Source organism: Emys orbicularis, chromosome 2 (assembly GCF_028017835.1).
Source record: "Emys orbicularis isolate rEmyOrb1 chromosome 2, rEmyOrb1.hap1, whole genome shotgun sequence".
Taxonomy (NCBI): Eukaryota; Metazoa; Chordata; order Testudines; family Emydidae; genus Emys; species Emys orbicularis.
This window is the reverse complement of record NC_088684.1, coordinates 73,929,909-73,942,169: the sequence shown is the minus strand read 5'-3', so window position 1 is coordinate 73,942,169 and position 12,261 is coordinate 73,929,909.

The following is a 12,261-nucleotide window of genomic DNA, read 5'->3' as shown; positions in this document are numbered from 1 at the left end:
GAGTGCGGGGCCGGGATGAGTGAGAGTCCGGCCTGGCCAGTCGCTTCTGGGCTGGCTGCCCAGCTGGTGCAATCCCGCGGGTGGCCCCGGAGTTGGGGCAGCAGGCCCCAGCCCCCCCGTCCCGCTCGGGTGCCGCAGGGGAACGAACGGGGCTGGGCTGCCGATGCCTCCGCCCCGGGGCCGCCGCGGGATTGCACCAGCTGGGCAGCCAGCCCAGACGCGACTGGCCAGGGGCTGAGTGCTGCTGGGTCCCCGCAGCAGGCCCGGGCTCGGGAGGTTCGGGCCCGGGTGCCAGAGCCGCAGCCGCCGAGCTTGGCCATCGGCCGCTTCCTCCCCCCGCGGCAGTGGGAGCTGCAGCAGCGGTTGCTCCCGAGTCCCGCTGCCCAGGTGGGGAGAACAGCCGCCACCTGGCCACGTGGGCCGCCCCCCTACTCTCCCACCAGGTACTGCCTGACTGAGTCCTGCCTGCTCGGGGCCAGGCCGGACTCTCACTCACTCCGGCCCCACGCTCCCCAGCGTCTCCGGGGCCTCCCTCCAGCGCTTGTGGAGGGAGGAGGAATGGCGTGCTTGGGGAAGAGGCGGGGATTTGGGGAGGGAGCCAATGGAGGAAGGAGGGGGCGGAGTCAGGGGGGGGGCGCGAGCCCTTCCGGGCTCCGGAGCCTTTGCTTGTTTGTCCAGTGTCCCGACCTAACATCAGTCGGGACGTGGGACAAACAAGCAAATATCGGGACAATCCCAATAAAATCAGGACGTCTGGTCACCGTAATCTCGCTTCTACTTCCAATCATACCCCCAGCCATGCTAATGTCCCTATACTGGCGACAGGGTGGTGGCGTGGGGGAGATATAGGATTACATAAATCAGCCTTATGCTGTTCTTATTCTAGGGGGCTGTTCTCGCCCCTTCACTCTGCCGGGGTGATATGTGTGAGCTAGAATCTGTCCCTAAGTTCAGCAGTAACTGTTTGCAACATCAGGCACTAAGGGCATATCTACTCTGGCAGAGTTACAGCGCCGCTCAGAGAGCATTGAAGGGAAACCTCTGTTGTGTGTTCACACTTGCAGTGGTATTCAGAGCGTTGCACTCTGTGGAGCTATTCCACAGAGCATTTTTTCTTCTGCTGCTGCTAAGAGTTGTGGGAAGGTGGAGGGGGTCGTGGGGCACCCTGGGTCCTGTCCCAATGCCCCATGATGCATTGCTTCGCATCCCAGCAATCCCTATGCTTCCGTCCACATTTGGCGCCATATTTCAACGGTTTGTGTACTGCGTGCTCTGCCTCTTTGGGCTGCAGGAATGGATTCCGAACTGCTGACCAATATGCTGCTCTCTCTGACCAACATGTCACGAGTGGCAGTGGAGTTATTCCTTAAACTACAAAGGCAAGAGGAGGGCGACATTGATTTCGCCACGAGTACTAGCTATGACACAATATTGCTTGTGGCATTCACGGAGGTGCTGACCACAGTGGAACGCTGCTTTTGGGCTCGGGAAACAAGCACTGAGTGGTGGGATCACATCGTGGTGCACATCTGGGATGACGAGCAGTGGCTGCAGAACTTTTGGATGAGGAAAGCCACATTCATGGGAATGTGTGATAAGCTCCCTCCAGCCCTGGGGTGCAAGGACACGAGAATGAGAGCTACCCTGCTGTTGGAGCACATGGCAATTGCACTGTGGAAGCTGGCTACTCCAGACTGCTACCGATCGGTCGCTAACCAGTTCGGAGTGGGAAAGTCGACCGTTGGATTCGTGTTGACAGAAGTGTGCAGGGCCATTAATCACATCCTGCTCCGAAAGACCGTGACTCTGGGCAACGTGCGTGACATTGTGGATGGCTTTGCACAAATGGGCTTCCCTAACTGCGGAGGGGCGATAGATGGCATGCATATTCCAATTCTGGCACCAGACCACCTAGCCACTGAGTACATTAATTGCAAGGGGTATTTCTCAATGGTTCTCCAGGCGCTTGTGGATCACCGTGGGCGTTTCACAGACATTAACGCAGGCTAGTCCAGAAAGGTGCATGATGCACACATCTTTCAGAACACTGTTCAGGAAGCTGCAAGCAGGGATTTTCTTCCCGGACCAGAAGATCACCTTTGGGGAAGTTGAAATGCCCATTGTGATCCTGGGAGACCTCACCTACCCCTTAATGCCGTGGATTATGAAGTCATACACGGGGCAACTTAACAGCAGCAAGGATCAGTTCAACAACAGGCTGAGCAAGTGCAGAATGACTGCTGAGTGTGCTTTTGGCCATTTAAAGTCCCGCTGGCGCTGCCTCTATGGGAAGTTGGACCTGGCCGCTGACAATATTCCTATGCTTATAGCCGCCTGCTGTACGCTCTATAATATTTGTGAAGGGAAGGGTGAAAGCTTCACTCAGGGATGGACCACAGAGGCTCAGCATATGGAGGCTGAGTTTGAACAGACAGAGATCAGGGCTATAAGAGGGGCGCAGTGCAGGGCCATAAGGATCAGGGATGCCTTGAGGCAGCAATTTGAAGCTGAAAGCCACTAATATTTGTTGCTATGTTCGGGAGTGCAGTGCTTGTAATGCTAGGAGGTGATTGTGATTGGTGCAGACGATGCAATATGAAGGTTTAACATAATTGTCTGTTGCTTTGCAGGGCTCTGTTTGCTTTCAATTAATAGAATAAAGATTGCTTTCAAACCAACACAATTCTTTTATTATAAAACAACAACCGGAGGAGAGAGTCAAACAAAAAGAACCCATCAGCAGTGAGGGGGATGGGGGAAGGGAAGGTCCCAGGAGAAGGTGGGATCCCGGGATGGCTAAAGATTTGTGTATGTCCAGGGATCATATCCAACCTTCTCCTTTGGAGTACAATGCAGCAGGCACTGTACTTCAGCAGGGCCAAACTGCAGAGGGATGGGTGTTGAGTGCAGTGGGTACTGGAAGTCCGCAGTGCTGGACTGTGAGGGGGGAGGAGTGGAATGCCGTGGGTATAGACTGGAGCCAGGAGGTTGATAAGAGTGTGTTGGCGGTGTCTGAGGGGACCATGGGAAAGAGTTTTACAACAGCAGCTGCAGGGGAGGGCGGGCGCAGAGCTGCTCAGTTTGCAGAGCTAGTATTGCCTGCAGCATGTCTGCTTGGTGCTCCATAACATTTAAGAGTCATTCCGTGGCTTCATTCTGGCATGCCGTGTCCTCCTTTCGGTCCCTCTTCTCGATGTCCCACCACTCCTTCAATTCCTGTTTTTCGGCTGCAGAGTGCATCATTACATCATGCAGAAAGTCCTCCTTAGTTCTTCTTGGCCGCTTTCTAATTCTGAGCAGCCATTCAGCCGCCGATAACAAAGAGGGAGGCTGGGCTCCCAAGGTCATCTCTGTGAAGTTTAAACGCAACATTTTAGAGAAACAGTATTGTTTGCAACACAGAGAACATTGATTCAGTGATTTAAAACACAGCCAGTACGCACACACCTGTCACTAACTGGCTGACCCCAGGCAAGCACATATGAGCTACAAGACTCCCAAAATGGGAGTAGCCACAGGGGCAGGGTAAATCACTCTTCCCAGATTCTGCTGTATACTGGGCGCGTGGCTCTTGGGGAGAGCCAGCACTGTAGGGGTAAGCTGGTGCCTGGAGCCGGCCCTGCCCGTGATGGCACACTGGTGTGGGAAAGTTACCATTAATGGGGCAAGAAACAAAGCAGCTCTGCCAAAGAACCTGCGGCAACGGATTGCCCAGTATCTCCATGAGATTTTCTTGGAGATCTCCGAGGCAGATTCCCGTGAAGTGAGGGAGTCAATCAGCAGCCTGTTCCGCTGCTCAGACTAGGCATGTGGTGGGAGACAAGCCTGCTTTCTGCAACCCTCCTGCCCCCAACAACTCGCTTCAGTGATTCCCAAAATCAAATCCACTTACCAGGGGCCTCCTCTTCTGTTTGCGCTTTGCCAACATCTAACATCTGTGACTGGCTAGCCTCCTCCGGGATAGAGAAGAGCTCCTGGCTGCATGCATCTCTGACCTCCGAGTCATCCTCTGCCTCTGGGTCCCCCTCCACATCCTCGTCCAAGATTTCCTCCTGGCTCCGTCCACTCTCGACTGGCACGCGAGCCACCAAAGTATCTGCAGTGGTCTTCACAGTAGAGGTGGGGGTCGCCACCGAGTATTGCGTCCAGCTCTTTGTAGAACCAGCAGCTCATGGGTGTAGCACCGTAGTGGCGGTTTGCCTCCATGCCTTGTGGTAGGCGTTCCGCAGCCCCTTCACTTTGACCCTGCACTGCAGTGTGTCCCGGTCATGGCCCCCATGGTCATTTCTCTCATGCATCATGAAATCTGTCCTTAGGTATCATAATTCCTACGTCTGGAGCACAACTGGGACTGGACAGCCTCCTTCCCCAAATGCCGATGAGGTCCAGCAGCTCAGCATTGCTCCAAGTGAGGGATCGCCTGGTGCATGGAGCAGGCATGGCCACCTGGAAAGATGCACTGAGACCACTGAACACGTCACTGAGCAAACGGAAGGGGACTTTCAAAATTCCAAAGGAATGTACAGGGTGGGGATGATGGTTGGTCACCTGAGAGCAGGGCAGTAGAGTTAAAATCGCAGCTCTGTAATCGACCATGGTGTCTACACTGGCACCGCAGCGCTGTAACCCCGGCACAGAAAGCTGTACGCCTCTCATCAGGGTGTTTTTTTTACAGCGCTGCAACTGTACAGTTTCTGTGCATTAAGTGGCTGGCAGTGTGTACACCTCGGGAGTTACAGCGCAGAAAGCTTCTTTACTGTGCAGAAACTTGGCAGTGTAGACAGGGCCTAAGATGCATTAGTCTAGCTTTCTGCTTTGAAACCGGAATATCACAGGCCTGTTTTATCAGAAGCAAGTTGCATAGTCCCTAAACTACTGAGCAGATCTGGTTACATGCTATTAGTCATTTATACATACCCAGCAAACTTTGTCTATAATCTAAAAGTTCTTCCTAAGTGGAGAGAATTAGTAATGCTTGTGTTAAGTGGTTTCAGATACAGCTTCCACCTCAGCATTGCAGCTTCAGTAGCAGCTCTAAAATGAGCCACAATGTGTGGTGAGCTTATAATTCAAGTATGTGATAAGGACTTGTCTTGTTTTCCATCTCAAAGATGATTACATGAACTGGAGCCTATCACGTAATTTCTCATGCAGACTTTATACATTGTGTTGAGTCATTTAAATTGCCTTTATCTCATATTTTGTTTTACAAGACCATGCCATGTCTGAGAGAAATAAGGATTATATCGTCCCAAGCTTTCCTCTGTTGGGCTACTTCCTGGTGTCATGTTTTCAGAGATACTGGCAATTAAGATTTAAGACAAAATAGTGGGAAATTGAAATAAAACCTAGAAATAGCAATTCACCATTCCACAGCAACAAGAAAGAATTATAACACAGACATGATTATGCTATAGACAGAAATCAGTCTATAGCCCGATCAGTGAAGACAGAACTACGTAAGAGCACCAGTGAGCATTGGCCTGCTAAACCCAGAGTTGTGAGTTCAATCCTTAAGGGGACCACTTAGGGATCTGGGGCAAAATCAGTATTTAGTCCTGCTAGTGAAGGCAGGGGGCTGGACTCGATGATCTTTCAGGGTCCCTTCCAGTTCTAGGAGATAGGCATATATTTATATTTAAAAGAATTATCATCAAGAAATACATATAAATAGGTCTGGTACACACACATATTCATGGCCACGGTGTCAATGGGAATCTTCACATAAACAAAGTTATACACATGGTTAAATGTTTGCAAAATTGGGGCCAAGAGACAAATTCTGCTGTCGGTTACTCTGGTATAAATACAGAATAACTCCAACGCAATGATTTTACTCTGGCTTTGCACTGGTGTAACTAAGAGCAGAATTTGGCTCTAGAAGAGTGGCTTAGGCAAATGCTCTTGCAAAACAGTAAAACTTCTTCCCTTTCTAAAACAAAGGTGGTTTTAGCTGAAATGATTTCAGTGGTATGAGGCAATCACTCATTCCATTTGATTTCCTGTTCTGACTGTGGCCCCAGTCCTGCAGCTGCCTCCAGGCAGGTGAAGCCATGCTGCTGCATAGAGCCCTATTACGTTTGAGGCTTTGCACAGGTGCAATTGCAGGATCAGGGCCAAAAGTAAAACCAGGGTTTGTTTGGAGATGAGGGGTATTTCAAAGAGGTGATAGTAGTTATATAAAGTACTGTGTGATACAGAGAGTGAACTGACATTGTACATCATCTTGGTTCCAATTGCTGTCCGTTATCTAAGCTACCTGTGTTTGCAAAAGAGGCAATGTGAGAAAGTTTTCTTGTGTAGTTCAGAACTTACCCTTCTAGTTCTGTCCAGAAGCAGAAAGTTCAGGGAGGCACAAAAATAAAAAGAATAACAACTCCTACCCCCAAACCTATCTTTTCCATAAATCCTGAAAAATTTGGATTTGATTAGCTTTTTGGCCCAAATTCTGGACTATTTCTTATTTTATTTGCCAGATCTTATTTTAGAAGTAGCAAAATGACAAGATCTAATGACAACATAATGATACAGCCCGGTTCTGTAGCTATTCATAGGAAAAATCTTTAAATAATGTGAAGGTTGTGACACAAGCTGAAAGAGCGAGGAAATCCATACTTAAGGCTGTCACTAATGCTCATGTGGAAAATAAAAGACACAGTGACTAGAGTTCAGCATGAGATGCCAACCATAACTCTGAATTTCCAGGCTTTGTGTCAGGTTCTGTCAGTATAACATTATTTAAATAGAGTTGTATGTCTGTGAATTCACTTGTGTTTTCATGGTATGATTATTTGAAGAGGAATATTCATAAAAATCCTGTCAGAAAAGGTTACTTAGAAAACGTGTGTTCCTTGACTTGAGAGACCAGAACAGGTAAATTCACATGAAAACAGGCTCATGTAAATGCAGCTTTGGAGCGGCAGCATGGTTCAGTGGATGGGGGTGGCTTTGATTCCAAGGGACCTGGGTTCAAGTCCTGATTCTACCACTGATTTGTTAGGTGACCTTAGGCAAGTTACTTCACTGCTCTGTCTCTGAGTTTCCCCATCTGGGGAATAATGCTACTGACATCCTTTGTAAAGTGCTTTGAGATCTACAGATGAAAAGTGCTGTACAAGAGCTAGGTATTATTTTAAATATAATTAAATAATACTTATATATTGTTAAACATATAGTTTAGTATATCTTTTATACCTCCTTTTTAGGTCCCGCTCTGACACTGTTGCATTTCTTGCACCCACTTAGAGCTCCATTGACTTCAATGGGGCTCCATGGGGGTTTGTGGTATTGGTAACTGTACTTTAAGTATGTTAGTTTCCCAGACAGGAAGTCTGGGAAAGGGGCTCTGCAGAAGCCCATGTTCTGTTATACAGAGGCTGCTGAGACCTGCATCACTGAGTACAAAGGATCTCTTTCAAGCCCCTTGGGCCCAGAGTGATTATTGAACTAGAGCTGGGCGAATTTTTTTTCCAGGCAAACAATTTATTCGCTGAAAAATTGCAGTTTCAGCCAAGTATATATTCATTGGAGCAGAATGCCACCCCGCTGCCAGGTGAATGCCTTAACTATCAGGCTATAGAGTCATTCTCACACTCACTGCCACATAGAGGCCTTACCATGCCATTTATCAGTTAGGTCATGATCCTGAAAGCCACAGTAATGGACCACTGCACCTGTGCAGAGTCCTAGTGAAGTCTACAAGCAGCCAGCACATTAGTAAATGGCAGGATTGAGGCCTTTGACTTTACCAGCTGTTCTTACATGCTCCCTCTCCTTCTTTTTCTTTTTTCTTTCCTTTCATTGCTTCCATTTTCCTTTCAGCTGCTTCACTTTCTGCCTTTCAGCTAACAGACATATAAGCCCTGATTTCAAATATAACCACAGAGATTCCTGTTTTCTTGATTGCACTGTAGAACTGTCTATGCACTTTTCACAGTAGTGATTCAGCTTCTGTCAGTGTTTGATCTGTTGGTTAGTTTGGCAGTCCAGCTGGGAAATTGCCTAAATACAGTTTGCTTATGCTGAAGCTCTTTCCATTTGTAATACTGTAAACACTGTAGTCGCCACATCTTCTGCTTGTGATGCAAGGGTAGATAGGACGTGGGCATACACTGATCCTAACATGCTGAGATGCATGAAATCATGTCTAAGGATCACTAAGAAAGCAGAAGGTGCTAAACACTACTGATTAAGCTGTGGCACTGGAGGTTTTGAAGAAAGAATATAACAGGGGATTAGTAAATAGTGGCCATAAAGTATTTGCAGGTGTTCTGCAAAGCTGCTCTTGTCACAATGGTGAAGCAAGTGCCAGTATCCAAGTTGTGACACTCCTGCTAGTTGTGGCTTGGTCCAGGAGTGCTTTAGAGCTTTCAGGGGCTTCTCCACATGTAAACTGAAAAAGCAAGTCTCTCACTACACACTGTATTGCTGAACATGTCTATCTCTTGGGAATTCCTTTGGGGAGGATCATATTCACAGAGGACACCCAAATGGAAGGGGTTGAAAACATATAGGAAGGCAGAACCAAACTATCAAGAGGACTGGGGTGGTACAACCTCTGACAGGAATTAGAAGAGACTCAAACACAGACACAAAATGAGAAAGGTAAGCAAGCATCTGCCCCATCTCATTAAACTAAGCTGATTTCCATCTTGACTCTAGTACTGCTCTAATGTTGCCTTAGAGTGGAGGTACCCTGCGGAAATGCTTGTCCTGTGTGGGTGCTCTGAAAGGCTGATTGCTGTCTATCTTATGAGATGCACCTGGGGAGCCCATGCTTCCTAGGACTATAAAAATGAGTCATGCTCCTTTACTGAGGACCTGAAATAGGGTAAGAGTTGTATTGAGCAAGAGTAGTGTTAGAAAGATCAGGTAGGGGGAAGCTCTATGCTGAGAGAAAGTTGTCAGGGAAGCAAGTATCCCAGTTGTTTTAATAACAATATGTATGCAGTGTTGTTGTAGCTGTGTTGGTCCCAGGCTATGAGAGAGAGAAGGTGGGTGAAGTAATCTCTTTTTTTTATTATGAGGGTTAGCTAGAGTCACCTGGCCCACTTGCACTACAAGTGACCTACTCAGGCAGGAAAATCTCCACATTAAGAGAACTATCAGAAAAGCCCTTGACTGAGAGGCTGTACACAGGTTAGCCTTGAATCTCCAAAACTCTGCTTATGACACCAGGCTTTGGTTTCTACAGCAGCTGGTAACTTGGCATGTGACTGGTAGTACACTATGGTAAACCTGGCCTTATTTTCAGGCTTTTAACAAAACCTCACTTCATACTGCTTTACCTGAATATTGAATGGGAGGCAGAAAGGAATTTAAAGAGAATAAGAGATGACACTTCCTCGACAGTTAAAATACTTAAGACAAGAAGACTTCAGCCTTGACACGAGGTAGTGCAGTCCCTATTGACTTCAATGAAAGTTACAACTCTGTATCCCAGGGTGAATTTGGCTTGTGGAGCCTATATGTGAAAAGACAATTTGGCCTGATAAAACAGTTCAACCTTTTGTGGAGAGGACACTGAAATGCTTGCTTGCTTGATCATATCAGCCAGCTGCTGTATCACTAATGCCAACTGGACCACACCACATAAAGCAACCTCTTCCCCTATATATGGGAGCATTAGCTGTAAGCACCTGTGTACCAAATGAGTTTTGCATTCGTACATCAGCATTCTTTACTCACTTAGGAAGGATTCTTCTGTCTGTTCCTTGCTTCTTGCCCGTACTGGGCTTGCATCCACCCTCAGAACTGAAGTATGCCACAGCAGGCTCAGCAAGCATAAGGTTATGTCCTTCATGAGTCTCCTCAATTAATGATATCAAAATAAACTTTATGTGGGGTGTACTGTATATCCTGTCTGCCGAAAGGCTTTTTTCCTGTCTGTAGGAAGGCATTTTATATCCAAGGGGACAGGCATGCCCTGCCAGACAATGCAAAGCAGCTGCTCACCTTCCCCTCCATCTGGAGAAAGGAAGTAGGAGAGCTGCCAGCTAGAGAAGAGGAGGATAAACAAGACACATTATTTTGGCCCTAATGCTTCTAAAAAAACTAATGATGGATGCAATACATTATGGGCTTTATCCAGCAGTTTTACAAGAAAAGGTCAATATTGTTGTCAGTATGTTGCACTTTTTATCCATTTAGTTTAATTTGATATTTCTGTTGTTAGCTAAAGTTCTCAACGAATCGTCCAAAAACTCGAGACTTTCATAATAATGAGGCTTAAGCAGGGTCACCTAGTCCACTTGTGGTAGGCATGAAGACCCTTTTCAGGTTGCCACCAATAATTTATGCCCTTAATTTAAATCTCATTTACATTTTACTTCTTGATTCCTCTAAGGGAACCCCTCCATAGCTCAGTAGTATGGAACAGCATCCCCTCTGCTAAGAATATTCCTTTAAAAGGGATGCTGAATTGGTGTATATTATTCTGTTCCCATTCCTGGGGAATGATGAAGTTGGGGAAGGAGACTAATATTGTTAGAAAGAAACAAAGTAGATGGTGAGGAGGACAACTGAATTTCACCAACTCCCTGCCTCTGCAAGCCCTCCAAAATTGCAATGGTTGACTATGCAGATGTGCTGTCCTGAGGATGAGTTTTTATTGAGGCGGAAAAAAGGGGTCTATGGAAGTGCCTTGGAATCTGATCCCTGGGGTATGATGAACAAAGGCTAGATTTGGTCTGGCGATGTGCCAGAGTCCATTAGACTTTAGGTCTGTCTCCCAGATCAGAACTTCCCCAACATTCAGTGGAGGTTTGTGTTTGTGATCCAGACTTTTGGTTTGACCTATTGTAGAGACAGGGGCCAACCAGAGTTTGGGTCCAAACTTCCTCTGTATTTCATTTGAATCTACCTCTAATTCTGAAAAAAAAATGGTTGTTTTATCAAAACTTGCCAGCACATATCTGTTGCAGGGGTTTTCAAACTTCATTGCACCGTGACCCCCTTCTGGCAACAAAAATTACTATACGACTCAAGGAGGGGGGACGAAAGCCTAAGTACACCTGAGCCCTGCTGCCCTGGGTGGGAGGGCCAAAGCTAAAGCTTGAACCCCACCATCTCGGGCAGGGGAACCAAAGACCAAGTGCTTCATCCCTGGGCAGGAGGCCTGAAGCCGAAGCCTGAGCCCCAGGTGGTGGGGCTCAGGCTTCAGCCCTGGGCAGTGGGTAGGGTGACCAGATCACCACACTAAAATATCGGGACACAGTGGGGTTCCATCAGCCCCGCCCACAGTCCACCCCACTCCTCCCAGGCTCTGCCCCCACGCTGCCCCAGGTCCCTTCCCTTCCCTTCCCGCTTGCCCCCCCCACCGCACCTTTCCTCATCCCCCGGCCTGCTGGTGGCTTGCTGCGTCCCTCCTCAGTCCCCCACCCACCACTCGCCTCCCCGCCCGCCTGCCGCTCGCCTCTTCACCCCCCCGCCCACCACTCACCCCTATGGCGCTGACTTCCCCTCTGCCAGGTGGGTGCTCGCCCACCTCCCTGCCTCTTCCCACCCCTGCACTGCCCTCATTCCACCCCCTTCCCCCAAGTCCCCGCCCCTGCCCTGCCTCTTCTCTGCCTCCTCCCCTGAGTGCACCGCATCCCCGCTCCTCCCCTCTCCCTCCTGGAAAGCGCTAAGTGCCGCCAAACAGCTGTTAGGCGGCGGGAAGTGCTGGAGGGGGGGAGGAACGGGGACATGGTGTGCTTGGGGGAGAGGGGGAGAAGAAGGCGAGGGGGGGGAGCTTGGCTGCAATTTTTCCCCATGGATGCTTCAGCCCCGGAGCACCCACGGGGTCAGTGCCTCCCTCCCGCTCGCCTCCTTACCTGAATATCGGGACAAACAGCGTCCCGATCGTACATTGATCGGGACGCGGGACAAAGGCTAAATATCGGGACAATCTGGTCACCCTAGCAGTGGTGCTCGGGCTTTGGCTTTGGCCCCAGCCCCAGGTCCCAGCCAGTCTAACGCCAGCCCTAGCAACCCCATTAAAACGGGGTTGTGACCCACTTTGTGGTCCTGACCCATAGTTTGAGAACTGCTGTGTTAGAGCACATATCTGTTTGGTAGCATATTGTATTAGGTCACTGTAAAATTTCTCTATATTAGTCTAGCATCCAGGCAGCTCCCACAAAATCACAAGCACAAGGCAGTCTGTCTTCCGTTAAGCCCACATTGTGGACTATATGCATTAACCTTGTTTGTAAAAATAGCTTCTTCATGGTGGTGTAAATGTATATGGAGCAACAGTGGATGTGCATTTTGCCCCATATT